The following is a 5,819-nucleotide window of genomic DNA, read 5'->3' as shown; positions in this document are numbered from 1 at the left end:
CTTTAGTTTAATTTCAATCACTGTGCCACCCATGTCTGATTTGATGGTCTAAGGTTCCTCCTCTTGCATGTCATGTACAAATGCTATGTGGCTCGCTCCCTGGTTTTCCTGCACTGTGCACTCCTCTTTGGGCTAGTCTATTTATTATAGAGTGACTCTTCATTTCTTAATTTACTCAGTTTGATTCACATGAGTGGAAGGCAGGTGTGAGGAAGAGGGTTGTCCAGCCCCTGATCTTCTGTGTAGGATGTTTATCTTCACCCTCTCCTTCCCAGTCAATCTACCTTTCACTTTGAAGTGTGAGGTGCGAGGTCGAGCCACACCTAGCTGCTAAATAGTGCATTGAGGGGGGGACAAGAGGGGCTCACAGCATGGGCAGAAATGGAGGTGGGAAGCGTGCTGTGGGCTGTGACCAACTGATGCGGGCCACCCTGTGGGTAGGGTGAAAGTGGAACCCTGGGTAGCTGCCCACACTGCCCATGCCTCGCGCCGGCCCTGCCTACTACATTGTGTGCAGGTTTTTCCCGCATCTTCACTGCTGCGGTGGCATGACAGGGACATTGCAGTGACTTCTATGTTGATGAGTGACCCTGATGCCAAGCTGTCAATTTCTAGCAAGCAGGGCATGTGTGAGTACACTGGGGGATATGTTCCTGTCTCCACCAGAGTGTCTGATGTAGACAGGAACCATATTTCAGCACCAGAGTTGTGTGTTGTGGTTGTATACATAGATGTGTTATTTACTCACCTGCGTTGACCGTGGCGACGTCTTATATGCTGGTAGTGGATCAGGTACAGCAGCGAAAGGGCTTGGAGAGCTGGATCCATAGCAGTCACGAACGCGTGGAGGTGCCTGAGATTCGAGTTTCTATCTCCGCAGTAGTGCTTCCACTGTCTCCGAGAGGCTGTTTTCTCCGCTGCGTTCTGATGGGCTGTTTGAGGCATCCTGATTTGTCTGGCGGTCGTAATGTCATTAAGCACGGTGGTCTTTCTCTATTGGCTCCCTCCTCCACCGTTGCGGGTGGACATTTCTGGCGGGTCTCGAAACTCCGCAGCGGACGGGAAAGGGGCTATCTTTGCCCATTGTAATATGGCAGACACAAGGACCGCCACAGGAGTGCAGAAAAGGACGTTTTCCGCCACCACCGCCAATGTGCTAAACGCCGCAATCCTTATGAGCCCCTACGTGTTGGTGAAGTCAGAGAAACGTAAATGTCACCACATTTAATTTTTTTGTGAATTACCATTCTAGATATTTATATTGCCTCAATAAATGAATACCATATGTGTATATTAATTTAATAGAAAGATAGAAGTACTATATGAAATGATAACTTTTTGGCTGTACAAGGACCTTGCAAGGATCAGAACACGTGTACAATTGCATTTATAGAAAATACATTACAAGATCCTTGGTGTATCAGCTTGTTCTTTGGAAAGCATGATTTCTATGTTTAAGGATCATTTTCTTAATAGCGTTGGCACCAATTAAAGAATCGGTACAAAACTTTATGAAAAGAAAGTTGTTACCCTTTGGCTCCTACAAGAAACATTTGCCACCGATCCATCAATCGAAGGCCAACAGAAGAGGGGTTCCAAAACATTAATTTCCATTTTGATTCACTTAGGAAAGATCGCTCTCTCATACAGCAAAAAATCTCCAAATGGAATTACATCAGATTTTGCTGAAAGTTAGAACTTTACTCAGAAAGTTGTTTTTTCCTTAATTGGTGTAAATCCGTACAGTAATTTCAGGGAAATAGGTGTTTAAAAAGGTGCACAGGTTAGATATGAAGGATTCACCTACCAGAATAAGATAGTGATATCTGGCTCATTGGTGTTCAGATAGGCTCTGACTGGCCAGTTTGAAGGGGGTTGGTCAATCCTGATTGACTGTCCACAGTATAAACAATATACTGTAAGAGCCATTACAATACACAGGGACATGGTTTCTGGGTCCTGAAACTTATTTTAAAAACGTATGTGGGGAAGGGTAAGCACACCTTGACCTATACTGATATGTGGTTCCCCCTTGATTGGCTGTCCACAACCCTGAAACATGCTGTGGTATATATTACGGGACAAGGGAACATGGTCCCCATTGAAATGCAATGTAGTGAAAGCCTGTTTTGGAGTGTCACAAAAACAGAATTTCATAGTGTAATACGTTTGTGGATGCTACCATAGTAATTTTAGGAATTGTGGACCAAGATTTGCAAACAATTTGCATCTTGTTTGCATTCGTTTTTTAATGCAGACCCAATGCAAAATCTTTTTGGGGATTTACAAACCAAAGCAAATTGGTTTTTGCGTTGGTTTGTGAGAAAAAGTAACACAAACCAGTGTGAAGCTCTGCTTTGCATTACTATGTATCAAGGGGATGTTCCATGGGTGGTAAATAAGTGTTCACATGCTATCACCCATTGATGTTAATGCAAAACCCTATCTACTAACAATAGTAGGCAGGGTTTTTAGCAAACAATTAATGCCACTTGAAAGCAGGCGTTAAAATGAGAAATGCTTTCATTTCTCATTTTCGTCCGACTTTGCATGTATGTTGCACTGTACAGCACGCTTTCAAAGTAGGAAAAGTTCTGAAGTCAGTCGAAGCATAGTATTTTGTACTATGGCGCAAAGGTGTGTGCTTGGCACACAGCAGCATAATTCTGTGCCAGTGCTCCAGAGAGAGGAGGATAGTGCAATATCTCTGTAGATATGTAGATATGGCATTGTTCTTCTCTCTCCTCACACAACGCAACACAGCAACTTTGGGTGCTGCACTATGTTGTTGAGAGTTTTGTAAATATGGGTCAGAGTGTGTTCTAGGATGATTTTAATCTGTGAAAAATGCTGACCCTCTCCTGTGATTTTAAGAACCAGGTTTCAGAGAACAAACTTCACACTATTTTCCTTAGCCATGTGGAATCAAAATTGATATTCTGAGTAAAATATGTGCTCCCGACAGCAGTGGAGGCCTGTCAGTTGAATCCCCAGTGTGCTACTGCAGCTTCAGCACAGTGTTCTGATGTGGTCAACTAGAGCAGTGGCATTATGTATTTATGACAATTCTGACACACCTGAACACTATCTTGATGGAATCAAAGCTTTAAAACTGGAAGCATTTCCTACAAAGGATATTGCAGTAAATAAACAAAATGAGGTATTTAATTTTCTAATAGAAATTATGGTTAATGCTTTAGTAAGCTTAACCTTTTCTATACATTTTATTACAATATCTGAGGCTAGCATTATGCATGAACATATTAACACCACTCCTTTCCCCAGCTCCTTTGAAGAATATAATCTACTGTAAAAATCTTTACAGAATTAGAATTGAACAAACTATATAACCTAGAATCTTCTGCCTCTTTTAAATATTGCTTGTTGGATCACACTCTCAAATGTTTTGCCTTTTACCCTCCACTTGTTTACTGAATTTGTTGTGTTGGTCTTAGGACACTGTGCACCTTACCACTGCTGAACAGTACTAAAGTGCTTCTGCTCACTCCCCTAAATGTGGCTTGATTGGCCCACACCTGATTGGCATATTCATTTTACTTATAGATCCCTTGTAGAGTGGTATACCATATTCCCAGGGAGTGTTGATTGAATGCTATCAGTGGACGTGCAGGACTTGTTGTGCCATCCACTTAAGAAGCACCTTAAAACATGTCCAAGGCCTGCTATTGCAGCCTAAATGCAGTATTACACTGACAATTCGACTTGGCAATACAACCCCCTTGCCAAGCCTTAAACTCGCCTTCTGTTGCACATAGGTTACCACTAAGGTAGGCCCTAGGAAGCCCACAGGGCAGGGTGCATTGTAATTAAAAGGTTGGACATTTACTTTTAAGTATTACAGGTCCTAGGAGTGAAAACTCCTAAATAAGCTTTTCACTACTATGAGGCCTATCTGTCCCATAGATAACATTGGTTTGCTGTATTACATTTAATATGTGCTACTGTTTGATTGGGACCAGGTAGCCAGATCATGTTTGATATATATGAAATTGTAATGAAAAATCCTCTTTAATGGTAAAGTTGGATTTTACATTACAATTTCGAAAATGCCTCTTTTAGAAAGTTGGCACTTTCCTGTCCTAAGCCCTTTTGCGCCCTCCAGTTTGTCTTGGGTCACATGACTGGGTGTAGCTGACAAACAGACTTGAATTTCTATTAGACAATCACACAATGGAGGGATTAGGTGTGTCTGAATGGGCTATCTGCTGGCAGAATGGGGGGAGGGGAGAGGAGCAGAGCACAACTAAATACCATGTGCTCTGCCTTCAAATAAAGGATTTATCACTTCCACATTGAAACTTGATCCAGCTTTGAGCCATGGCAGGAGAGCCAGGATATTCCATGTAGTTCAAAGATCCTTTCTAGAAGCTTCTCCCACCTTCCAGAGGAAAAACACTTGGGTGTAAAAAAAGGACCTTTAGATCCACTTTTTAGTTCACTCCTGGACCTGTGGTACGACTCCCAGAGATCTGCCTGCTGCTGTGACCTGCTGTGTACTCTGCAAGATTGCTTTGCTGTACCCGGAAGGACCGCTTTGCTGCCTGGATCCTGCTTTGAACCCTCAGAGGCCAGCCCTGCTATTGAGCCCCACATCTTCACCCAAACACAGGACTATCAGAGTGACTAATTTGCTGGCCTCCTGTTCAGAGTCACAGGGACACAAAAGGGTCCCAGCATCTTGTACCCACAGAAGGACCCATCCTGAGTGAGTCCTGATCCCCAAGATGGTGTCCCACCAGTGGACCCTTGGTTGTGGTGTTAAATTTGCCCAGATGACCAAATCCCAAAACGTATCACTTAGGGCCATATTATGAGTTTGACGGTGCGAACTGTCCTGCTCCCGCACCACCAAACCGATGTTTTAACTGCACGCCAGATCAGGAGTTTTCTCCTGTTTGCCGGGCTGTTCTTTGGCATCCCCAGGGAGATGCCTATGAAATGGGAACCGCAATGGGAATGTCAAAATCAGTACCTGCACGGCATGGACTGCTGTAGTCCATACCATGCAACCCCCTGTGTGCATTCACATGGTGTGAGCCACAAGGTATCCCTGTAGTGCCCCCTTTGTTTCCTCACACCACACTTTTCATGGCTGTCGCAACGCCATGAAAAGTGTGGCAGTGAGGAAACTCATGATATGCTTGGCAGGGCCTCAGCGGCTCTGTCAATTATATTGCGGTCTCAGGTATGCCATGCAACAGCCAGGGAACAGCAGTTGGATAAGGAAGTGCAAGCAGTTTTGAGAGCATGATGCTCAACGCTTGAAATTGGAGAAAACATCTGTTACATTTGGATCCAGAATTAATATGTATTTTGTTTTTATTAGGAAGAGATCCTCATAAGGGTCAAGAGAGTTCACTTAAGCAGTGTTAGTACAAGTTGCTAGATATTCTGACCCCCCTTGCCCAGATACTCTATATAAGACAGAGGAGGCACACCTGAGTAACATACAAGTTGGTATGGACTTGCTGAGGAATTAGAGCCAAAGAGCTGTCTGTTTTCTATATATTGCAAATGCTAGCCTAATTGCAGAGAATAAAAGCAATCCTTAGGAAAATAAGTCCAACATTGGGTGATATGGCGGGTAGCAATAAGCAAGTGAGGACTTAAGAGGCTTGCTTTTTGGAGAAGGCTTAGTTAAGAGTGTGGGAAAGTATGCTTCCACATTCACTGCTATTGACAAGGCACAGAAAAATATGAGAAAGGTTTTTGGTGGTAGTGTTTAGTGCTGGCAAATGGGGACTATATTGGTTGAGGCTTCCAGCAATCAGCAGGTTTTTTCTCTCAGAGAGGAAGAG

Source organism: Triturus cristatus, chromosome 1_1, assembly GCF_964204655.1.
Source record: "Triturus cristatus chromosome 1_1, aTriCri1.1, whole genome shotgun sequence".
Classification (NCBI taxonomy): Eukaryota; Metazoa; Chordata; class Amphibia; order Caudata; family Salamandridae; genus Triturus; species Triturus cristatus.
This window is presented reverse-complemented; position numbering follows the sequence as displayed.